We start from the raw sequence: 26,430 nt of genomic DNA on the forward strand, positions 1-26,430 counted from the left end.
GGCGTCATTGATCATCGGTCAGCGTCGCTTCAGAGTCGTATCGACCCCACGGCGGGCGGATGGTCCCGGGGCTCCTTGGTTTACAAAAGCAGACAATTCACTTGACAAGACGTGAGTTCGTACGACTGACGTTTGCCAGAGAGAAAAATTCAACAAATTGTCTGGTCTGGCGCCACATCAATCAGAAATTGCCAAATTGAAAGCGCCGGGAAGGAGGTGACGGGCGTCTCCACTCCGTAGATAGAAGAAACGCAAAGAGGTACAAGTCCATTACGCCTCATTCTCGTGACGCATCGATCGAAAGTGACTCCGGTAATGCATTGATGCGTTCCGCACGCTTCTCACCATACAGCGACCCAACCCATGACGTGCACGCACTGACCCATTGATGCACAGAACCAATAATGCAGCCATTCCCCGAGTATGAACTCCACAATGCAATTCCAACACGTCACAGCGCAGCTTGGAGATCCCCAGACAGCGTGCTAACATGCAGAGACATGAAAGGCATCGACTTGGACAAGTGCTGCCGCTGATGCCTCCACAGATTTTCCCAAATGATACAAACCTTTGATCTGGTTGCGCCAAAATGGGAACTGATAACCACCGTGTGACGTGACGTGACGTGCATTCTCTGGTGGCCATCCTGTCACAGTCCCTTTTCCATATAGGGAGTCAATGGTTGAGCTTTGGTAGCTGAAGCTCTCCTTGTCAGATTGCTTGACTCCATTCTGCCTGACAATAATTCTCCCGTTCCCGCGACTTTTGGGCTCGCTGCTACCGAGACAACTAAGCGGGAGTTCCCCGTCGTGCTCTTTCAAGTTGAACCAGCCCCTTCTGGTGGTTTGCTGCGCTCACAAATATGCAGGCAGGGAATTCCCGCCACTGATTTGATGACCATCTCGTCTCAATCTACTCACAAATTTCCTCTGTGTGAATGTCGGGACTGTTTAAAGGAACACAAAATAACGTTAGCCGCTAAGAATAGCAACAGATAGACGTCACCGGCGTAGATTTCAGTCGGAGGTAATTGACGATTTTGAACCCGGTCAAGTGAAATGAATTTCTCACGGTTGTGGTGAGATTGCCAGGTTGGGAGCGCAAGCCAAACGAATGGGATAAGCGCACCGCCACACCAGCGTAACATTTCACCTCCCACACGTCACCGGCGCTCTCCAAGTCCACTCGTCCAACTCCATCCTGCCTCGCTTTGGTTAAGCCTAATAGGGCTCTAATTAGCTCGCCGGCCTTTGCAGACAAGGGAACGTTCACGGGTGATTATATCATCGTCACGCACTCCCTCTTGCCAGTGCGCTGGACATTGGCCGAGCCGAGCCAAAAGTGTCAAAGATGATCCTTCTCTGCAGAGCTATTCTGTGAAAAGGAGGAGCAAGAAAGGAGAAACGGAGCCCGTCTTGCTGATTGACACCTCAGTGCAGATCTTAGCGAGTTGAAGATGTGACTACAATTGGTCGCCTGCTCAAATATTTGCTGCTCGTGGCGACATGAGCAGGACTTAGCCACCATCTTGTGGCGTTTCCGTGCCAAGGAAATAAGTCACATTTTTCTCGTCACATCAAGAGGCAATTCAAACGTTTGGGGCGACGGGGTGTCAATGACACAATCCAATGATTAATCTTTGAACGAGCGTTATAGCAGATTGTCAGAAAAGGCAAACGTGAACGTTTGGAATCCAAAAAGTCAATAAAATTGCCAAGAGAATCAATCCCTCACTCTCCCCATGACTTTGCGCAAATTCCCACAATTTTGTCTAGTCTAAATAAAACTCTGCCAATCAGCATTTTGAAGGCAAATGAATGGCTTGGCAAATTCACCCAACACGACAATCTCAAAATGCACACATGAGCAAGGCAAGGCAAAATTTGCGACGTAATGGAGTGATGTGGGTGTACCTATTGGAGTGTCCTGTGTGCGTGCCGTGCGCATGAGTGTCCGCGCTCTCTGCAAGCGGTGCACATGTAACACGTTCACCAAAGTCGCCAAACTCCTCTGCGTGCTGCGCCGAAAAGCGCACGAGCGAGTGGAAGCCAATCAACGTGACATTTACCGGGGACGGCGGTTGAGCGCGCGCACGCGCACGTGCACACAGACCCACTGAGGCGTTCTCTCCTTTGCAGTGGAGGCTGCAGCATTCACTCACTCACTCACTCACTCACTCACTCACTCACTCACTCACTCACTCACTCACTCACTCACTCACTCACTCACTCACTCACTCACTCACTCACTCACTCACTCTCTCTTCTTTGGTTTCATGCAGCAATTGACGTGGCGTGGGACATCTTCCAACTCCCGACGTGCACGCGCACAACCAACCAAGCAACCAAGCAAGCAACCACGCGAGCAACCGCGGTCAGCAGCGCACCCTTCGTTCGTTTCGACACACGTGCGCGCGCGGGCGCACGCTGAGGACGAGAAAGAGGGGCGTCTGCCTTTATCGTCACGAGGTGTGAAAAGTGCGCACTGCCCTCCTCATCCTCATCCTCATCTTCATCCCTCAAGTTCTCCCGCGCAACATTTGGGTTTTATTATAAAAACTTGAAATATTGGGAAAATAAACTTACCTCAGCGAGGTCCCGCCTAAAAAGCGAGAAGACGCCCCGCCTCAGGGTATTGTCCATCACCTCTCTGTTTGCGGTGCTCCTCTGCCTGGTTCCCCGCGTGTGAGCGCGCGGATGGCGGCTGCGGGACGAGCGAGTCCAGCCAGAGGCTCCTGCGGCTCCTCACTGGTCGCCTCCCGCGTCAATCGGCGCTCAAGCTCCGCCTCTTTCTCCCTCTCCTCTCTCCATCTCACCTCCTCCTCTTCATCCTCCCTTACCTCTTCCGTTATCTCCTCCCTCATCTGCTCGTCGCTTTCTCTGTTAACACGTGATGATGAGATAGTGATCAGCAAGTGATATGTTATCCCTTTCTAATTTTACACACAAAATCCAATTTGAAGACAAACTTTTTACACCGAGTCGCACCTCAAGGAATAGATTGCTCTCCAAGTAGGCAAAAATACAGTAGCGTAGTGTGCACAAGTGTTCACCCCAAACCATTTGGTTTTGTTCTCGTAAGGTGTGATTTTTTTCATTGACTGCAATGGCGGACTGTGATGTGGAAAACAATTGCTCATTCAGGGAGCGCCCGCTAACCTGACTGACTCTCTTCTACTCTTTCTGCGAGCATTTCCCAGCAGTCTACAAGCCTTGTTGCACGGTGCTGCCTTTCACAGGTCAGTTGTGGTACTACAAGTTCTGCAGACAGTGCCAGTAAAACACAACACAAGACCAAAAAAATGGTCTGAGTATTTATTCAGCAAGTGGGTCTGATTTATTGCATGAAGGTTGCTGCGTTGGTCACGTCTACAAAAAGAGATTGTTGGTCTACTTGCGCAGCGCTTAGATGATTTGTTATTGCTAAATAAAAATCACATCCCACCAAGGTATCTATTTACGTGGAAGAAAATAACCGGCTGTGACAGATACGCTGACAATTCAATGGCGAGAAGATTAAAAAGCAAACAAACAACCCGATCCAATCACGTACGGACGCGACTGCCTACGGAGCTTCTGTTCGCGGGAACCGTAAATAGCATTTCAAGCTCACGGCTGGCACACCTCGCTGATTTCCAACGACGCCTCAACCGCTGACAAAAACACTTCCCTCCTTGAGCGTCAACACGTTGGGTGAGAACGACAGGCCGGGTCTCGCCGTGCGGCCGTCTGAGCTGAACATTTAGTTGTCCTCGTCCTCGTCCTATGCAAAGCGTGACCATTTTTGTATTGCAGGAATATAAAAATCTGCATGCCGTCAATCCCCAAAGCAAGCGCAGGTTGAATTCTGAAATTGTGCCACATCAATGCAGACTCGCAGAAGAAAAATGGACGCAGGTATGTAAGAGCGACAGTAAAACCCGCAACAGCAATGCAGGTCAACACGAAGACACTCAAGTCGTGCCAGTGCTGCAACACCGTCGACTAGCACGAAGCCACCAAAGGTTGAGCAGATTCAAATCAATCTCGATTAGCTCGGGAATCTTGGCGCCATTCTCAGATCAGGTTGTGGTTGTCCAGAGAATCTACTTGCTGTGGACTCACTCATGTGCAATGACAAGCTCACATTGTGTTTGTCGTACTGAATGATGGCTCACTTCCTGCTCGCCTTTAGTGTCTACTCAACAACCCCGATCGGCACGTTCTACTTTATAGATCTTGTCCACCACCGAGCCCTCCCTCCTGCCTCTCTGTAATGATTCCCCCCATCCTCTTCCCCTCCATGACGCATCACTTCTCCATCCTGTTGATTTCTCCTCCACGGTCTAATTGATGAGGGAACACTAACAAGTTGCCCTCCCCTCCCTGCTCTCCATCATGCTGTTGCTCCTTAAGGACCTCGCTCCCCCCCTCCCTCTCCGTCTCTCTCCATCCTTCTCTCTCTTCCAGGGAGACGTTCATTATTCATGGAGTTAGTCTTTGGATCCAGCGAGGCAGAGCAAAGGCACGGCCGAATTCACGGGTAGACTCAACAGCTGGCCTAGGGCGACGGAGGCGGATCGGACACGACTGGCTGACTAATTGATTGACGGCAACCGGACGAGCAACGGAACACCAACGCCCGCGCTTGCTACATGGCTTAATTGGAGTCTCAAAGAGGGACGGAGTCAAATGCCAAGGTTTTTTCACCAGGAAATGCAAGTGCGCTTTCTATACTGTTTACATCATTTTCACTGACCGCCGCCACTTCAAATGGAGGAGGTGGGGGGTTCACTTTGGTTGGGCATTGTTGCCATAGCAACACACAACCCGATTGACAAATTCACTCAAAGATCAGGCCAATGCCATGTCTAATACAAAAAGGCTGCGTTGGCTTCTTTAATGTCAAGGAGCTGTGCCAAAGTGAGGACAAGAGTTTTGTTTGGTCGCACTGCGGCCTTGTCCAATTGGAAAACAGCCACTTGGACTCTCCCTCCCCCCGCCCCTATAATCCTTCCTGCAGCATCTTTTGCGGTCAGCGCCGGCTCATTTGCAGTCCGCCATCTTCTGCAGTTTCAGCTCTCGTTGCGATTTTCCTGCTGTCGACGTTCCCCTTCTTTATCTCGGCAGGTCAAGCGGGAGGAACTTGCCAAAGCCGCCATTAAAAAAGTACAAAGCTCTTGAATAAAGGCCGTGCAAAGGCTCCGTCGAGAGGCGCCGGAGTGCTATTAGAACAGTAAACAAGCCTATAAAGGCGGATGATGGTACTAAACACGCAGGGATCCATCCCGCAGATGATTTATTAATGCCCGCCAGGAGATCTCACTCGCACAAGTCCTCCTCCCCATTAAGGCAAAAAAACAACAACAACAAGATCGGAAAGGTTAGCCGACTATCGATCGCAAGTTTGCTCCCGCGACGGTTTCCCTGACGACTTGTTGACGACAGCTATGTAAATCGCAGCCGCGGGGCTAATTGCCTCTGTTGTTCCGAGCGGACGCGAGTAACTTGTTACTTTCCATCGAGACCAGACCAAGGTTCCTTCAGAAAATGGAGGAGTCTTATGGACATCAACTGAAATTATTTGTAACCGCCGTCAGTCTTTTGAAAGAGGATCGAGCAAGTGCATGTTGGAGGATGGAGGGAAGGGGTATGGGGGGGGTGGGGGTGCATGGTGGTGTGTCTGTGGACGATTCCCGCAGCGTTGCCAGAGGCAGGAGAAGGCGGGGAGCGGCACAAGTCTCAACATTTCCCACCATTATGTGTGCGCTTGGTGAGAGTTTTGTGATCCGATTGCTGTGAAAATGTGATCACGGTGGGCACCCCTGCGAGTCACCATGCGGACTGATGAGAATATTCCATGGGGTGAAGTGGAGTTTGTGAATTTATCAAGGGTGGACAAAATAGATAGATAGATAGATAGATAGATAGATAGATAGATAGATAGATAGATAGATAGATAGATAGATAGATAGATAGATAGATAGATAGATAGATAGGTAGATAGGTAGGTAGGTAGGTAGGTAGGTAGGTAGGTAGGTAGGTAGGTAGGTAGGTAGATAGGTAGATAGGTAGATAGATAGATAGATAGATAGATAGATAGATAGATAGATAGATAGATAGATAGATAGATAGATAGATAGATAGATAGATAGATAGATAGATACTTTATTGAATGTTGGCTATGTAGACAATTGTTGTTGGTTGTGAAACTGATGGCAACTCTGATTCTGTCCGGGTGAATGCGACGGTGGGCTGCCATTCTTCTACGCCCAGAGCGGCTTGCGTGTCGTCGCCCCTTTTGAATCATTGATGAGGTCGATCGTGTCTTTTTGCAGCCGCGCATGAAATCCAAGTCGGACCTTTGACGTTCCGACCGGGCCAAGTGACCGCGAGGCACCGAGCGAGCCGCCAGAAGAGCTGGAAATTTGATACACAGGGCGGGAAGAAGCAGGATGGATTTGATATACTTCATATTTTAGAGCAAACGATGGAGTCGCTCCGTCGTCGCCTTGACAACTTTTGACTTTTCAATCTGCCCATTGTGTGAAATGGGAGTGCAAAAGTTGAAATGTGTTCGCCTTGAATGGTGCCTTTCCAGCCTCGCCGCATTCCGTCTGCGCAGCCATCTTGGCCCGTGGAAAAGTAAAGTGATATTTATGGGCCAACATTATGGAAAGTCACGGGTCAAACGCTTTGGCTTCCCGGCAGATGGCGTTTGCTGCCGGCTGTGTCCGTGGCTCGACCTTAGTCACGTTCTCCTCACCTTTTCACACTCAATAAACATGACTAGGAACAAAATACCACGGCCATTTAACGGCTGACAAAAATCCAGATAATGCTGCTTATTCTAATGATGTACGGCCATTTGAGTCTGGATTTTCTCTGGAGCTCAACGATTACAACCGGGGTTCCGTTTATTCTTTTGCATATTTTCTCGTCCATGTGCCCAAGTTGCTAATGCACCAACTTCTAATATTGACAGACAAATTAGGTTTTGCCGACGGAATGGCAGCTCCAATAAAAGAAGCATTGCGATTAACGGAAAGTCACGGCTCTGAAGGTTTCACTTGCCGGCGGGCAGCATTTGCCGTCGGCTCTTTGGGTTGCCGGCCCATCTGTAACAGAGCCTCTCGAAACCTTTTTCACACTCAATAAATGCAACTTTATGAGCACATTTTAATGGCAGACGAAAACCCAAATGACCCTACTTGCGTTTGTGACGTACAACTCTTGAAGCAGCTTCACAGACTTCAGGGGAGACTTCAGGGATTTGCTTGAGGTTTTAGAGTCTGGGTTCTGGAAATGCTTAGGGTTATTGGATTGGCGTTACGTCTTGAATGGGATCAAAGAAATGGCCAAATGACCCCGCTTACTGTAGTGACATATGGCTGTTTAGCAGCTATTATCTCTTCCCAAAGAAGTCCTCAGTGGGTGTTTTGTTCAGCACAAAAAAAAAGCCCTTTTTTGTCTTCCTCCAATTTCTTCTCCTTTGTTCCTGCGTGCATTGAGAGGGACCAATTAAACAAATGAAACTTTTACTGCTGAACTCTGCATAAGCCTGCCTTGTTTTGGTCCCACGCGCACCGTCAACTCCAGTTGCGCTGGAGGACAAAGTGCACTATTTAACACAAAGTGAGTCAAGAGAAAGCCCCCCACGCTGAGCGACGGGGGCGGCGCTAGATCAAACGCGAGACGACAGGTGCGCCTTTTTCCCATCAGCAGAATTTGCGAGAGACCACGCAGCAATGGTGCCCGCGGCGCGTGGCCATTCGAAATTGACATTGTCGCGTGTCATCGGCGTGAAGGAGAGGCGGACGCCGACCCGCGTCACCGCCGTTTGTCCTCGACGACGAACGGCAGGAATAACGCCAACGGAAATTGCAAGGGCAAGCCAAGCGCTGCTGAAATATTCACGGTCCTGCTTGGCGGGCGGCCTTTCGGCGATGTCAGATAGCAAATAAAAGAGAAGAAAGCTTTTGTCGTTTTGTGTCAATATTGTGAATTGTAATTAGCTTCATTCCATCAGCAAAAAAAAACTGACCTCATTCTGCACTTGATTAAACAGAACAAAAATAGCTTCTATGAATAAACAAAGACGGATGGTTACCTAATTAGCTTCATTTATTTGCCTCTTAGCAACCAACCAAGTTGAGTTTTATCAAAAGAATGCGTGCATTGCTCCAAACAAAAGCAGACGCTCTCGTGCTAGCATCTCTGTGGTGAGCGCAGGAGCCATTTTCCTGTTATATTCAAACGTCGGCAGCAGTTGCTCGTATTTAACACTTGCACGGAGTCCGGCAAGATCCATAAAAGTCGTACGGAGCGAGGTAATCTCGAGTTAATTACGAGCGACTCTTGCTCGTATGCGCTTTGGAGAGTATTGATTTCCGGTTGGCACAAAACAACCTCTCTCGCCCGCTCTTTCTCTCCTCCCGTTTATTATCCGTCAGAGTCAGCCGGCGTAATCTCGGAGCCACAAGACGCTCCCCTGCGGAGAGGCGCTATTGTTCCCAAACACGGAGAGTGCCTTGATCTGTATGCGGGTCCACCTCAAGCTTCCTCATGGCTCACACAGTGCCGCCGGCGCCGCAGGCCTCATTACGTCCTCTAACTCGGAATTCACGGAGCATGAGTCCCACGGCGAAGCCCGCTAGTTTGGCCCAGCGCGTTAGCTCCGAGCTTTGTTTGCGTCCGAGAAAACACGGCAAGCTTGACCGTCGGGCGTCTGTTTACACTTTTGATATCGTTCGATCTCCTCTGGAGGCCGGGTTGCTTTCTGCACCGACAAGCAAATGAATAGCTCATTTTTAGCAGCATCGATCTGCTCATTTAGCAGCTAATCGGGCTATTAGAGGCTCGTTGGCTTCGTCTAATAATCACTTTTGTAAACACATCTTCATATTTTCAAGTTGTGACACACCTCTGATAGAAATTTGTGGGTCAACCCTCCTGTTCAGGATCAAGGCAGCACAAAACTGATGCCACCCGAAACAGCTTCATCTGGCTATTAGCAGCTCGCTCGCCTGACCAAAATATCATTTGGGAAACAATTTCTATAAACAGCACAAAAAAAACATGTTATTTTTTTGGGCCTTTTCACACCAACTAGACAGCGCTAACCTGACTGATAGCGAGCGACTCGCCTCCATCTCGCAGAGAGTGGAATCCCCGAGAAGGTTTATTTCAAGCAGAGGCGCTGGCTCGGGATCAAATAGATCAAAAGTTGGGGATGACACGTTCGCCGTGTTTGCGCTCAGACGGGGAAGAGAAAAAACAAGTTCCTGCCTCCCTCGCTGTGGGACAAATGATTATCTAATGAGAGCAACATTTGCAGATGCTGGAAATAGCGCAAGGTTTTAAGGCGATTGGATCCCGTGGATGTTTACTCGTGAGGAGCAAAAATGGGGTGGATGCAGGTGTGCGGCAGGAAGCGGTGGCGGCGTGCCACTTCTTCGCTTTGCGTGTGGCTGACTTCCTCACTCCTAATCTTTGCGGGACAGATCTGGGATTAGCAAATGGGGAGCGGCGTGCAGGTAATCCCACCCGCGCGTCTACGTGTCTCGCCGGCTCAGGTCGACACCTGAGGCTAAATATGCCCTCCGGCCGGCGAGATAAGCTGATGGCCAACTCCTGCGAGGGGATTTGGGTGGCCCGAACCGGACCCGCGTGACGCCCGGGTGGATTTCAGAGGCGGGCTCTGCATTAGCTATCGGGATCCCGGATGAATGCTCCTTCCTGGACTCCTTCTTACGACTTCTCTCGGACCATTTGAAGCTCCAAAATTGAATTACCAAGTCAACCATATCACAATTTGTGGTCTTAAGAATTTCCTTTTTATTTATTTATTTTTACACCAGCGGAACAGATCTGTTGTGCCCGTCGCCATTCCTCTTGGCCTCGCCTCCCCAACCAGCCGCGACATGGCAGATTTATTCAAGTCCACTCCGGAGTTCTGTACTCTCTTAAGTAGGGTGATAAATTCACGCAAGAGTGCCCCGCTCGCAAGGCTTGTAAACATTTAATAACACGTGATCGATGCGTTGCGTTTACGAGGTCAAACCAATGCCAGTTAAGTGAGGAGATCCGGCTAATAAAAAAAAAAAGAAAAAAAAAAAAAAACAAGACTTGGGAGTGTACGTGAGATTTAAGGCTGCGTTTACTTGAGCAGAAAATCTGGGCAAAAAGTTTCTCGTGGGGGCGAACTTTTGGAATCACTGTCCTTGCTCGCCAGGCCTCGATTTTCGCCGGAAAAAAATCGTAACTTTGGTGCATTGTAACAGACACTCGCTCAATTACAACCTTGGAAATGTGACTCTACTACGATTGTGAGTTTTTTGAAGAATTTAAAAGCTACTAAAAAAAAAAGCTCTGAAGTGGGTATTGCCACCCCTCTCATCAGGAGGCCTTCGACTTTGCTTTTGGACTGTGCTGTGTTAACTGACAGCGCAACGTCTTAATCTCTTAAAGTGTTTAGCGTGCAGTAAAAATTCCTGCCCCACCTGCGGAGCGTCAACTCCGCATTGCAGTTAGCACGCCTGTGCACCCGCCTAATCCTGGGTTATCGCTTTAGCTGTACAAACATGCCAGGTTTGCTTTTCACACGGCGCGTTTGTTATCGCGCATGCTTTTATTACTTGAAAAAAGAGGGCCCGAGTCATCTTTTCTTGTGGACACATTCTCGCGTAAAGCCGTTTATCTGTCGTCGTCGCGTTTAAGCTCGCCCCTTGGAGTAGCCACGGCAACGCGAATGAGATCCGAGGCCAGCTCGACTTTGTCTTGTTCGAAGCTTAAGAGTCACGAAGATTCCGTGCAGTTCCACTCCAGGCCTGAGGTGGGCGGTCACACCCTACCGAGCTCCTTCTGATGCCTCAGTACTGGATGCAACTGGATTGCACATGCGAGCATATTTTTTTCCATGTTCAACTGCTCCGTATGATCGCTCAATAGATGTTTTGAAATATTTGACATTAACTCGTGCCGGGTTATGACTTGCTAATTTTGCATTTTTCATGCTTGGCGGGGGTAAACATCACGTCTGCTGAGGATGTGACCAAACAAAGCAGGCACGCTCCATTAGAAAACTCCAAGTGCTTCCATGAAAGCAATGAGAAGAGGAAAGGCCGCGCCGCTGACTGGCCTTATCAGTGAATAATTGCGAATGCATCCCACTGCCCCTGCTGCTCCTGTCAATTAAGCATTGTGGGTGGCGGGAGGGGGGGGGGCGTTTATACATCAGGCCAGAGCGGCTGACACCTTTCCACCGGGCTGGAGCTGTTCTGCAGCAGCGTGACAAATATTGGTGACTGCAGGTCACGCTGACACATGGGCAAATAAAAACACTTCTTCTCAATCTGACTGAAGCTGAATCCAAATAACCCCACTAGGTGTTCGGCAGGTTATTAAAAAAAAAAAAAAAAGAAAGATGGTTTTGAGCAGGCAGCAGATGGCTGTAGAAAGGACACAAGAAGAAGGTAATCTGGATTTATGAGCGGGCACATATGCTTAGCGCAGCCGCATCTGCCGCCTTCATCACGCTCGCTCGCCCGCCCGCCCGCCCGCCATTTCCTTGTAAGGATGCATGCCGACAGCCTTCGTGTGGATCAAACATTTGCCACGAGTATTCACGTTTAGAGTGCGCGCCAGTCCAGATACAGTTGTATGCAAAGGTTTGGGCACACCTGATCATCTTTAAGATTTTCTTTTATAAATCATTGGTTGTTCAGATCAGCAATTACAGTTCAAAACAAAAACAGTGCTATTTGAGAAGTGAAATGAAGTTTACATGATTTACAGAAAGTGTGCAATCATTACCTAAACAAAAGTAGGCAGGTGCATAAATTTGGGCACCCCAACAGACAAAGGACATCAATATTTAGTAGATCCTTCTTTTGCAGAAATAACAGCCTCTTAATGCTTCCTATAGCTTCCAATGTGAGTCTGGATTCTGGTTGAAGGTATTTTGACCATTGTTCTTGACAAAAAACCTCCACTTAAGGGTATTTAAGGTGGCCAGTTGCAAGTTGTTCTCCTCTTTGCATCTTCTCTGAACATGGCCTCAAAACAAATGACGAATGACCTGAAAACAAAGATTGTTTAACGTCATAGCCCACATTTTTGCACCTACTTACTTTTGTTCAAGTCATGATTGCACACTTTCTGTAAATCCTATAAACTTCATTTCACTTCTCAAATATCACTGTGTTTGTCTGCTAAATGATATATTTAACTGAAATTGCTGATCCGAACAACCAATGATTTATAAAGGAAAATCATGAAAATGATCAGGAGTGCCCAAACCTTTGCATACGACTGTACCTATAAAGCAGAAGGCTAATGACCCAGATGTTCGGCTGCTTTACATTGCTGGCCGACGGGTGGAAGCTGAAGCTTGATGACTCACTTCTTGTTAAAGCAGCACAGCACAAAGCATCCTGGCTAATTGTTTATTTCCTCTCTCACCGTGTCACTCCTTTTCATCCCGCCAAAGCGGCGAGCTGGCAAACATCAAGCGCTCACCAAGCGTCTGTCTGTGATTGTTTGATTCCAAACGGGGTCGCAGCAAAGATAAATTCTCAGCTGTCATTTCCGCATAACGCAAAAAACGGAAAACTCGCTTTGCTCTTCATCTTCACTCTCCCTTATTGAGTGACATCCCAGAATGCAACAGGGATGTTAACTAGGCTTCTACTTATTGTCATTTAAATGCAATCTTTAAAACAGGTTATTTTTTGAATTCTAGTTTTTTTCTAATTGAAAAGCAACAATACTTTGTTGCAGTCAAAAGACTTTGTGTTGCTTCCGTGCACGCTTGCAGCCGCCATCAATCAGCAAGTGCAAACGGCCCCGTTTGGACCCAGCCATGACGTTTACGCGGCATCCGGCGCCATTCTGGCCGGCAAGTTGACGTCCCATCTTGTCGCGTACAGGCCGAGAGGTGTACATCATGTCTTCGAGAGTGTTATTTAGGTGCCCGTAATTGACGACGTCTGACTGCTAGCCAAGCGCGGCAGCGGCGCATACTATTCCTCTTGTTAAGTCGGCCACGCCGACGCACTTGATGAATGTGAAAGAACGAAAGCAATTTTCCGGCCTCATCTTGGCGATCGTGGCCAGAGCCAATTTGAAGTCATTCAGGCCGGCCGGTGTCGGGCCGGGCGTCTCGCCACGGTGCCCTCGGCCTAACGACGAGACTAATAAACGAGACGCGCTCCCTGCTGTGACGTCCGCCGGCCGCTCGTGGCAGAAGGGCGAGCGAGACGGTGCGGGCCGCCGACCCGCTGACCCCGCAAGCTGCTTGTCGACGTCCCTTCCCAAAGGGCCCCTCGCTCTGCATTTCACCGATTTGCTAATCCAATTACGCCATGGCGCGTTACGAGGCGAGCATCTGCTCTTTGTAATAACGCTCATTATTAAGCCGCACCGCAATTAGTGCTCGGCTGCAGACTGATTTCGTTTACAAATCCTCTGCTAATGGCTGAGAGAGTCAGCTACTCACAGTTTGTGTCAAGGAACTATGTCAACGTAAACTGAGGAGTTTCACTTTGATATCATTCGTGCTCTGCTACCCTCTCGCGAAATCCGTGAGTTTGGGATCAACTATGAGGATATGAGATCAATGTTTACACCGTTTTGGCCAAGTGTTGGCACCTAATTCATTTTTACTCCAACCTGTCACCGCCAGGAAGCGGAAGCAAGCAGAACAGAGTCCCCCCCCCCCCCTCCTCCTCTGTTGACAATTAGCTCATGGTGACCTGTTCCAAGCACAGCACCCGGTCTTGCACGGCACCCGCACTGCACTGCACTTCAGTCACATCTGATCCAGTGGACAATTGTTTTGCCGTTGCCACTCTGCATTCTCGTCACACAGTCGGGCGGCGTTTTAGTGCGAGCGCTTTCCGAGACACAGCGCAGCATTTGAACACATCTTAGCCTGACAAGGACGGTGAGTTTTCTGCACTTGTATTTTTATTTCATGCATTCGGCCTTCACAGACACCTGTACTTTTACCTTTGTCGGGCTACAGCCTTGAGCTTCTCGTATATGACGGGCAAACTGGAGTGTAATGAAAAAAAAAAGCCTTCTACGAACCAGAGTGAGAGCGCATCCGCACTTAATAAGAAGCAAAATGTTCCCATCCAGTAATTTGTCATTAAACTGCGAGCGGGTGTGTTGCGGCAAAGCAGATTAGTTGTGCTCATTAAGCTTGCGTAGAAGCCACGGGCACATTTGCTGCCAGCGTTTGGTAGTAACCGCTCAATGGAAGCAACTAGACAGACGTTGCGAGTGCGACGACCCGCTTCTGGAGCGGCCCCGTGCAGCACGCATGCTTGGATTGAGTTTTTCCTCGTATTCCTAATTGCATCCAATGGAAATGAAGATTAAGTATCATTAGCACCGAGGCTCTCCTAAGTAGCATCTGGCGGCTCATGAAGAGGCACGGGTGCAGGAACAGGCGAGCGAGCGGTCATTGGGATAAGCAAAAGTCGAGCTCAAAGCTCCTTAGCGTCTCAGCTGACGTCAGCAAATACTTTTGTGTTCACACAACTCACAAAACCAAATGACTTCTCTTAAGGCTCAAATAGAATGATCAAAAATAAAAAGTCAACTGTCAATTTAAAGTACAAGAACCGCCAGAGTGTGCAACCGATCATCCCAACCGACCTCTTTGTTTTGGTCGTTGTGCAACCGTAGCCGGCCAGGAGCGCGCCATTGATTTTCTGTGTTCTGAGCTATTTCTGCACCATCAACAGGAAGAAAAAAAAAAAGAAGTCCAATCTGGCGCTGGCTCAGTCTGGCCGCTGACCACCGTTTTGTGTGCAGCAAGTGAAGCAGAACAGGCCGGCAGATTGCATTTGCATGAGCTGCCGAGCAGTGCGCCGCCGGCGCCGCGAAGGGCCCTCCGAGTTGAGCCGGGGTCGCATTGACGCGCCGCGCCAAACATTTACCCAAATAACCCACCGCAAGAAGCGAACAAAAGCAATCACATCTATAGACAATTTAGCGCTGCGGAAGCTGAGGTCCTCCATTGACCCGTGCTCACATAAGCAGCCCGCTAAAATGGGAAGAAGCAAAGTTGAAGAACCGGCAGCTGTTGCCAAACGATAACAAGACAAAACAAGGACAATCGAGGAGAAAAAGTGCAAGCCTCGACTTCACCCATGCCCGATGTCAATGCTCACATTTAACATGAAATCTTTGAAATTCTCCATTTATAAAAAGTGTAACTGCCCCTGTCCTGTTTTTGAGCCACTCTGATTTTGCCAGCTTAGCATACGCAGGATGCTTGAACCTTGCAAGAGATGATTAAAAAGAAGCCGTTTGCCATTGCTGAGCAACAGCAACGGCAATTGAAATTCAACTTTGACTAAAAGTCCACAGATGCTTGGAGCAGGTCCGTCTCGGTCGCCTAGCAACAAGCAGAGCCGCGACGGCCGCTTTAGCGCCCATAAGTGCTGCCGCTGGCTGAAAAAGTGGCACCCCGCGGGCACGGCTCTTACCCGAGGCGCACTTGGATGTTTGCAAAAGGCGCACGCAGGTGAGATGGACGGACGGACGGACAGACGGACACATGGCGCAGGAGACAAAACATATTGTAAAGGGTGGTGGCCAATCAAAAAACACATTTATTTGGAACATTTGATGAAAGCCGAGCAAACACGCAAGCACTTTTGTGGCATTCCGTTCAATATGAAACAAGGTTTTTATTTTCTCCTATTTTGTAACCTTCGGGCCACTTTTAACAAACCTTTCAGCTTGTTTGTGAGCGGGGATGTCTCAAAATCGCTCTTTTGCGCCTCTTCAAGGAGTCTCACATTACTACACACGAGTCTCAAAGTAGACCAACAAAAAGTCAATTGTCTTCGTTTAGGTTGTTTTTTTTCATCGGTGGCGGTGATGGATGACGTTTTCTAAGCAAGATGGCCGAAGCGCACGGCTGCGCTAACTCAGCTTCTTTTTATTTTACCACCCGGTGAGACAGAGTGGCCTTAAATCCGAGTTGTTTATGTATTTAATGATAAAAGATGGCTTTTTACTTTCAGCATTCCAACCACGCAAAAAAATGTGTGTTTGGTCCAAACTGACCCGATTTTTCTTTTTTTTTTTCCAACACAAACTAAATACAAATATTTGATTTAAGAAACCTTTCAAGCATAATTTGGTCAGCACTTAGATGAGCCTTAACACAATCTCACAAAGTGGAGACTCACCAACAAGGGCAGAACAAAAATAGAGGTGGCCACGACACGTGGCTGCGTAATTAACATGTTTACATGGAAGTCCTCGTCTCTTCCTAAATTGCTTTTGAAGGTGGCGCCGTCTGTCATTAACCTATGCTAACACAGTTGTAAAGATGTAATTACAGGAAGGGAAAAAAAAAATGCAAAAAACAATTACTGGTCATAGACATGAAGCGCTGAAACAGAAAAAGAGTCCCATCTTGTACTCTGCCCCATTGTAACCAATCAACGATCGCCACAACAGCATCACGTGTGCCTCATCTGTCGGTCTTGTGACTTCTCCATCAAGCTCTGGCCCACAAGCTCTTTGCGCCGAGCCGCTCATTGTTTACTGGATATCTTCTCTGTAATTATGTGCCCCAAAATGAAAAAGGTCCAGAATTGGATTCCACCTCGCTGCCTTCAGCACCGTGACACCGCCTGCAAACGACCTGAGACGTGACCTCGCATCATTGGCTCCATGAGCCACTTAGGAAAGGGGGGGGGGGGAACATGTCAGGGGGTACTAACACACCTCGGGCCAAATAAAGAGCCTGACCAGTCAGCAGTATGACAAAATGAATGGGACACACTGCAACTGCCCCCCCGTGCCCCCTCAACTCTTCCCATCTTACTGCCAATTGCAGATAATCAGCATGTCGGCCCCTCCCTCGCTGCGATGGGTCACTGGGAGTGGAACCGACGGACAGGAAAAAACAAGTTCGGCTGGCTGCCATTTAGCACAAGACGGGTAGGAAAACCTCCAAGACGGGGACAAGCTGACCTTGGCTTGTTATTGAATGAAACACACACAGGCAGGCAGGCAGGCAGGCATGACCTGAGCTACGCTTCCATTTGGGCTGCACGCTTGAAAACAACTAGGGCGCTCTTTTGTCTGACGTAGCACTGCTCACATCATATAGTTGGAGCGAAGCAACTCAAGCCATTTTTGAGCTGCAACAAAACTACAAAATGTAATGTAAATTCATGATTCCGCAGACAGGCAGAAAAAAGTGCGAGGAAAACTTCCATGGATGTCCTCACAATTGTCAAGACGGCTAAAAGAGAACGGCGATATCAGTGAGCGGGCAGTCGGGGGCCCACGCAGCGGCCCGCAATCTCAAAGCACAGACGCAACAATTACGAGATAAATCCACTCACAGTGGCAAAAATAGAAAAGAAAAAAACGCAGACGCCGTCACCTCGCGTCTTGGAGACGCGGCCGTCCCGCTGACAAGTGTCTCATCCGTTCGCAACATTAGCCTTGACAGGAAAGGGGGGGGAACCTTTGAATATAATGTAATGGAGCCCGCTGCGTCAGTCGCCTCGACGGTCGCATCCATCAATGTCGGCAGAAATCAGCGGACGCCCGAGGTTTCGCCCGAGGAGCCGCCGATCGCCGGCGTCCCCGCTCGGGCGTCTGCAAGCCAAAGTGGCAGGGGAGTGCATGACTCAAGGAATACGTTCAAAATAAAAAATCCAAGTCGACTTCAATAAAAGCTTTGGTGGCAGACTCGATGTCTTTGCAGTGGCAAAACATCCAAAATGGAGTTTGTGGGGAAAAAAATCCGCATTCAAAGCAATTCCAGGAAACAAAAGCGTTCCAAAAGTACGTGGCGGAAGATGACAGCAAAAAGAGCCACCCGGCGACCAGGTGAGAGTGTTTGTTTTTCTTTCCTGCTGACGTTTAAGGTGGCCTTGCTATCTCGCTTGGTATTTGGATGAATTTGCTGTCTGCCGCTGCCGACGATGATGCGTGAGTGCAAATAACACCCGAAATATTCTGGGCATGACGCAGACGGCCAGTCGCAGCACACGGCAAAGCATTTGCTTTGTCATCCATTCTGACGTGGCCATGCCGCGCCGTTAGCTAAAGCGTAGTGTGATTTTGGTTTTTATTCATGTGTGCATTCATTTGCATGCTAATGCAGCAGTTAGTAGCAAATAATAGGCGCCCTGGCGGCATGAAAAAAAAGTGAAGCCTTTCAACACCCACAGTTGGATATTTCAATGAATATGCAAGGCGTCTTCTTTAGCAAATGGAAGCTAATGATTTCTCTGACTCACTCCAAAAGAAAAACTTGACACTGGTTGCCAAGCGAGACACAGAGAGACGTTCGCAAACACGAAAAAATGCTTCTTATCGTGTTTTGCCATCGCTACATAATAGCTCGCCGAGGCGGTCCATTAGCATGCGGCCGTCGGGGGACATCTGTTCCGGTACAAATTGTCGGCTCCTCACGGGACGCTCGCCATTCCCGACGATTAGGAATCTCATGGTGGCCCCTTTTTGTGTGAACAATCTTTTCCTGCCGCTTTGACATTTAAGTCGGAGGACCTCAGCCAAAACATCCGAAAACGTTTTGACCCTTTGCCAGAATCAGCGTCTCAAGGCCATGTTTGTTTGTTTGCGTGTTGGCTCAGGTTGGTAAAATTCCTGATGAAGAAAGAATTTACTAAAATTAAAGCCAGATATGAATTCTGATGCATTTAACGGACAAATATGTGCTGTTGTTTTTTTGGGGGGTATATTGACCAATTTAATTTGTTTATATCTTCTCGGCAGAGGCCGACACTCTCGTCATTTTCAGCCGAGCTAGCCTAGCCTCCATGTTAGCATGCGGATGATTTAGACGGCTCGTGGTTTTTATTTTTTCGCTTTCCCCTTGAAGCTGTTTCCGAGGCCGCGGCGAGGGAGATTAACAGCCCCGCCTTTTGAAATATCCGTCACATCGCGGCTCGGCGCCGGCTCGGGCGAGCGAATAAATCTCACGTTTGCCATCTGTCGTCCCTGCCGAGTGATGTTGAGCCTTGATTTTAAAAAAAAAAAAGGATGGATAGAATGTTGTTTGTATTTTTATAAACCCAACCGGCTGGCCCCGTGCTGCAGATTGATGAACACATGAGTGAGTTGATATTTGGCGTGGGGTGTTCGCAGGCCAGACGCGTTTGTGTTACAGAGCCCGCATATTGTTTGCCTTCCTATATTTAGCGCGTACGTGCGGCCTATGCAAATGAGCATCTTGAGCATTTCAGTGAAAATAAAAGGCGTAGAAACGTCAACGTTTTCAGATGAAAGAATCCTGCACGTTGCGAGCTTCGATTACATAAACATAACGACGAGGGACTCAAAGGAACTTCTTTTTTTCCCCTTCCGTACGTTTCAGCATGTTGAGAGACTTTCCCTGTTCTTGTTCTTTCTGCTTTCTTTGCTAACTCGCAACCAGCCCAGACAAAAAATCACGCTCTGCCCTGGGGAAATGGCTTTTGGGAACCGCCCGAAGCGGCTGACGATTTCACGCCTTTGTTTTCTTCGTGTCTGCTCACCCTCAGTAACATTTTGCCAATGTGACGATGACGAAGGATCCGCCGCAGATGTGTGTGTTTGCGTGTGGTGCTAATGAGTGTATTTGGTTGCTGTCCTTTTGCCTGCAGGTAGAAACAATGAGCTTCATTGTTGAGAAGCAATAATTAAAAAATGCATCAAGAGAAGTAAAGGCATCATTAGTGAGCTCAGAGGCATCGATATTGACGTATGTAGCGCTCCGCTCCGTTTGATAGCCGACTAAAGCCAATTTGGAGCTATTCAAATATACACAGCCTCCTCCAGATCAATGTATTAATCGATAAGAGGCTTGGCCAGACTTCCTCATCTATTTAGGCCTGGTAGCATTTCAACTTAGGGTTTCAAGGTTTCAACTTTGGATATACTACTCAACAGAAAAAAAAAACACCCATAGATAACATGGTTGCAAAAGTGTACACACCTCATCCCTGATTTTTGTCTGTGTTCACAATTGACATTGCATTGTTCAGCACTCACCGTTCCAATTTTTTACGCTAAGTGTTTGAAAGCAAAACAGACTTGAGGCTAGCCCTTTAGCGCTACGTAACTGAGCGAAGGCCGAAACAAAGCGAGTGGCCATAATGCTTCATTTGACCCCCAGAGTCAGACTTTCCTTTTTTGCCTCCTCCAGCTTGCCGCTGAAATGTTTGGCTGCTGCTCTCGCCTCGCGTTTCGTATTTATTTTGTTTGTCTTTATTGTATCCACCAGAGAGCCTTTATTAGCATCTCCGCGCTTACCGCCGCCGCCGCTACTCTCCTTTGTCATTGTAGTCTTTGGCCCCGGGAATGCTAGTTAGTTTTGGCCTCCACCCCCACGCTGCGTGTGCGCACATAGGCGTGCGTGTGCTTCATACGAGACTTGCCGGCTCACTCGGGGAGATGCTTTCATTTCCAATAGTGAAGCGCCGGCCTTCTCACGCTCTCTCACTCACGCTTTCTACAAGGATGACTCATTTGCAAATCGTTATTTTTCATTTCACCGTGGGTAAGAAATACAAATTAGGGTTTCAAGACAGAGTTAGGGTTTCAAGACCAGCGCAATCATTTGGAGCTGGGAAATGGCTCATCCTCATTGCGCCACCTTGGAGTCGGGGCTCCATACGCAGGTGAAAATCAACTTTGCGTGTGTGTCACGTCTCAGCGTGAAGTCAATTTGGACTCGGCGGTGCTCCCGTAAAACAAAAGCCGACGCGGAGAAAACAAGTTTGCACTGTCGCAGCGTGACTTGTTGTCGTCTGGCGACGTTGGTTGAAAAACAGTTTCGCAAACCGTAGACGTTTATACTCGTCAATTTTGCAACCCAGCCCGGATGAGCCAAAGGTGCTTGACGATCAGCACAATCAACATCCCCCGCCGCCGCCAACGCGTCTGGCGCTTCGCATCTCCATCAAAGCCGTCGACAAATCAGTCAATGAACTGCGGGGAGACAATCGCACGGAGACAATTAGATGTCCTCGTTTGCTCTAATGAAGCCCCCCCCACCCTCCATCTCGTGGTAACGACCTCCCCCGGCCTCATATTTCATGATGAGCTTTTAAATAGCCGCCGCTCGTGATCCACGGCGAGGCTCTTTTAATCAACGAACATTCCGTGACTCCAGCCGGCTTGCTTTTGTTTGGGACTTCTCTGATCTATTGGCTTCTGCCTTGTGTGGACAGAGTCCTGATTTCAAGTCCTCAAGTCGACAAAATAAACACACAATTGCTCATATCGCAGCTCCGGAAAACAAGCAAACGAAAAAAAAAAACCAATAATAAAAAGTCCACTTTGTCCACAAAGACGGAAGGTATTTACCGCCGGGCATCTTTTCAAATGGCAGATCTTGTTCTTGGTTTTTGCTTTCATTTCCTAAGCAAGCCGCCGGCGAGATGGCAATCTGCCAAATGTTCTCGCAGCGGCGGCGGTAGCTCCCCAAAAATAACAATACAAATAAAAAGAGAGGCATATTTGAACATCATCGTCAACTGATAAAATGTTCGCACGTCACGGCGCAGGAAATGAACGTCGCGCAAATGATTAGGATGGATGAGTTCAAACATCTTTCGAATGCGCTCGTCGGCTCGTTAGCCAAATGAATCCGGTCGGTCGCACGAGTAGCTCGAGTTCTAAAATTAAACCAGACATTAAAAACAGTACTCGTGCACTTGGATGGCAGGAAGGCGAAATATTTTCTGATTCAAATTTAAACCCAATTGCTGCTCACGTAAGCTTGGTGCCGTCTGTGTGAAGGGGGAAGGGGGGTGTTTCATTAACATTCGTCGCACTTGCTTCATTAGCGACCGCCGCGGGGACTTCCTTTACTTTTCATGACGAGCGAGGCCACCGCAAGGTCAAAGTCGCCGCATTGAGATTCTCTTTTCCAATGTTGACACAAAAGTCACCGCTGTTAAGGAAATGAACGTTTCAAAAGTGACAAAGAGAGAATTCTTCATTCTTGGAGTTTTATGCGACTATCAAGCAGAAAATCAGAACAGCCCGCTTTAAATTGTAACTCGTGGCTCTGCTCTTTTGGAATTCCACTTTACCGTTTGACTCAGCGTTCATTTTGTCTTTAGCAGCTCAAAGTTATGGCCTACGAGTGTTTTCTTTTTCGATCATTTTGAATAAAATATGACCGCCAGACAATTTGAAACCTAAATCCAAAGCAAGGTCCTGAAGATAGCCGTTCTAGTACCGTACTTGAATCTGCACAGGAAGCCGAGATTTGAACCGTGAACCCAACGAGTGTGAGGCGGACACGCTAACCACGACTACTTGCGCATGTTAAGCCACTGTTCCCGAAATTCCATCCAGCGACAGCACATCAGCGCTGCCAAAATCGTGACGGCGTCAGAGTGTCCTAGCGCGAACTCGTGTTCGCTCTCATCCCTTCGCACCTCGCCCAGACAGGAGTTTCCTCGCGGCCATGTTCGTGCCGCCGCCGCATGACGGCTGATATTAGCGCGATGCGGCGTAGCGGCCCAGCGAGGCTTTCTGACACTCGTCTCACGGCAGCGGATCCCAATTTACATCCATCCGGAGGGATATCGTGCCTGGCAGGATTTTAGACATTTGGGTTTTTGCCATACATATATTAAGTACTTGACTAAGTCAGTCCTCCTGTGCCTAAATGTCAGCATGACAGCTCACCGACCGTCTGTTACGCAACACAATTTCTCGGCATATCTTAAACCACTCCGAGTTTAAATGACCATTTTTGCGCATATATATATATATATATATATATATATATATATATATATATATATATATATATATATATATGGATGGATGGATGGATGGATGGATGGATGGATGGATGGATGGATGGATGGATGGATGGATGGATGGATGGATGGATCAGATCAGATCAGATCAGATCAGATCAGATCATATCATATCATATGATAGTAGCCTGCTGTCCAATTTTCTTTTTGCCTCTGTGCTGTTTGTGGTGTTTCCTTTTAACACACTCACAAGTGACATTTTGATGTACAGGCGACATTTGTGTGATTTTTTGGTTTGTTTTGCAGCGCCTTTGTGTGTTCACAGTCCCGACGTGGCAGGACACTTCCCGTGGCTACATCACGACCTCTCAGCGCTTTGATACGTGATCTTCCATGAGGGAATAATTCATTACAACGCCGGCTCTCCTACCGTTTGTCTCCTCCAAAGGTTGCTCCTAAGGCAGGGTCAAGCGGGCATTACTATGCTAACACAATTCAAAAGCCGGCGGCTCAGAACCAAGCATCGATCGGCGAGGAATTGACATGCTGTCACGGCGGCCACTTCCCTCTCCATTGAGATAAACAACAACAAAAAAGAAAGAATCGATCCCGGGGCCCGAAAAGTGGCTAAAAATGATGACGTCCCATAAAGTTGAATCGATCAATCAAAAGCGGCCAGCCCAACATGCCATCGTTTCCATTTAATTCATCGGAGAGGCTGTGAGCGAGTGCGGGAGGGCTGAAAGTTAATCACAGCTCTCAGTCAGACCGCATCCAAGCGCGTCTTCATTTTGGCGGCGGTTAATCATAAACATTTTCCTCTCGCCGGCTGCTTCAAGGTCAGCCGTGTGAATCTCGGGCGAAGATGTTCCACGGACCCTCGGGACGAATACTGTTGAAATTGACATTGACTTTAAAGTACAACTTTCTTAAGTGTATGTGATGGATTTTCTTTCACCGACTACCAGAGACGTTTATATTCGTCAACTGAAATCGAGTATTTACAGCCAGCGATCTAAATATGAGCACATTTTTCAACAGGCGGGCATGGGGGGGGGGGGCGCTCTCACCCGGTAACTTTAATGAATTGTGCCGCTATTGCAATGCAGTTGCATCACGTTTTTTCTTGATTAGATTTGAGTTGTGAACGCCAGAGAGACACGCCGGATTTGTCTTTATCAAGCCGTCAACAAACAGACATCAAGAACATCCGGCGCACGTTTCCCCGCAAACAAAGACTGATGGACGTCGAGTCTCGGGAATTTTTCTGCAGATATTCCTACCCGACTTGTAAATATGTTACGGTCGAGATTTGTCGCATGTCGTTATGGTTTGTAATGACTATTTGCGTGACGAGGAATTCAATACCAAACAGATAACATTTTTTAAGTGACAACAGATAAAAATGGTGTGCTTTGCCCCTTTGTTAACATGATTATTATGGAGAAAAACAAACGTTGAAAAATGAGCCCCAAAGTTTTGGGAAAGGACACACAGCCATTCACATTCTTATCACAGAACAGCCAATTGGGCATTCAGGAGGTTCAGAGTAGGTCCAATTGGTTGCCACCAAAATCCCAATTTTCCTAATTGTTGGTGAATCGTGCATGTTAGCCATGCTAGCGGGACAGCGGGAGCCCGTTTTTAATCACCGCGCTACATCAAAGCAGAGGGACCGACTGCGTGTTTACTGTACGCGGTTTCCGATGAATATTAAGCACCCAGATATCAAAGCCTTCCTTCCCTGGTGCACGTTAGGTCGTCGCCAGGAAACGCGTCACGTCGAATGAACAAATGAGGCAGCCTTTTGGGCGCCAGCTCAGCCTTTTGTCCAAATGCCGGCGGCGGATGCTGCGGAAGCCAGCGCAGCAATTGGCACGCTCACGTTGCGGGGAATTGGAACCGCCGGGAGGGGAGGCCACCCGGTGTCGAGATGAGGCCTTTCTGGCCCCGACTAAGTAAATAAATAAGCTGCCGCGGGAAAGTGTGCGTCGGGAAAGTTGTGCGCGGAGGCGTCCGGCTGGGGAGAAAAGCCCAGGACAGTGCCTACTCAGCAAAGCGGAATAAGCCAACTGAACCCTCTGTTCTGATGTGTGGAAACATGTGATGCTTAAAACTATTCTTTGTGGCCAGCCACAAAATGGCCACTTTTATAGAACGCTAGTAAGTAACAGAAAACACTCATTTTAAGTAACAATGCTAACAAAAGCATGGTAGCCCTCTCACGGCATACTCTTTGTTCCCAGCATGGAAAATTTGCCCAATTATGTCTCAGCATGCTCCGGCTTCAACTTGACAAGAATGTTGGCTTTGTTTTTCCCAAGCGTTTTCCTTTCAATTTCCATTCCCAGCTGGGCTAATTGTCTAGCAGCCAAACCTTTAAAAAAAGAAAAATCGCCAGGGCGAGTTTGGCCTTTACTTTGCCGTGCTTTTACCATACGCAAGATTGAAAACGCAAAGCAAGGCGGTTACCGTGGGGCTTTCCAGGTTAAATAACAACTATAACAAGAAAAGAAGAGAGCCATTGCAATAAATTCTCATCCAATATTCAAGAGGGCTGGCTGCCTTGCACTAAATGCGGCAGACAAAGCCCAGCCTTGGCTTTAATTAATAATCATATATGAAACCAATATTTAACATTTAACTACCGCCATTACGAGCCTTATTTCCTCCAGGATCTCCGACAAAAGAGCATTCGAAGAAGAAAAGAAAAACATTTAATAAGCTATTTGCTTGGTGAGGTTGAGTCTTTGCGCTGTTTAATTTGGGCTTATGCACGCTGACATTTCAACTTAAGTCCCCCGCAGTGCTCACATATGGCTTTTGTCCATTTGAATCCTTTTCTCAGGTCAACGACGGTCCCTCAAGAGCACGACTATTTCCCACTTTATTAGTCATAAAGCCGCGCCGATCCTATTACTCATATCCGGCCGCAGTGCATTAAGGTAACGGCCCCCAGACACCGTCGCTGTTGATTTCCCTTGAGGCGGCATAAGCGACTTTAATGAATCTTCTTCTTTTGTCGCCGCCCCCACACCCTCCTTCGCGATGGCCCCTCACTGCACACGACGGCGTGGGGTCACGTGACCCCGCCCGGCACCGCTGATTTGCGTTGATGTTCCGACAAGACGCAGGCCCTCATCAAAGATTTAGCGGGAGCACTTTGGATGTTTCAACATTTCCGCTGAGGATTTGTCCATCGGTTTTATGACCTTGTCAGACGCGTTTAATAGCGGGGGCCAAGCGCTCGCGTCACATTCGATTCATTTCCAAAGCGTCCGAGACATACCGTAAAAAGGCTCAATTACAATGTATATCAAACTCCTCGACAGCAGCGCCGCTATTTTAATTCCTCAAGCGTTGCGTTTAATTTATTTAGAGGTAGCATTAGTTGGAAGCGAGCCGCCGCTGCCTTGCAAATAGGCGTCATCATTTGCAGCTCGTCGCATCTTACCACATCTGTGCCGCTGAACATATTCGTGTTAATTGTCTGGAAAAAAAGAGAAAGCTGGAAGGAATTCACTGCAGGCGGCTCTTTCATGCAGACTTGACATTTGTGAGGTCAAGCTTCCGTTCATCAGACTCTAAGGCTTCTTCTTAGCCATCCTGAAGTCACTTTGTTTCTCTTTAGAGCAAAGGTGTCAAAGTCCTTTTTTGTTGCGGGCCATATCCGAGTTACG

This window comes from Syngnathus leptorhynchus, chromosome 19, assembly GCF_054491065.1.
Source record: "Syngnathus leptorhynchus isolate UIUO chromosome 19, UIUO_Slep, whole genome shotgun sequence".
In the NCBI taxonomy this organism is placed as follows: domain Eukaryota; kingdom Metazoa; phylum Chordata; class Actinopteri; order Syngnathiformes; family Syngnathidae; genus Syngnathus; species Syngnathus leptorhynchus.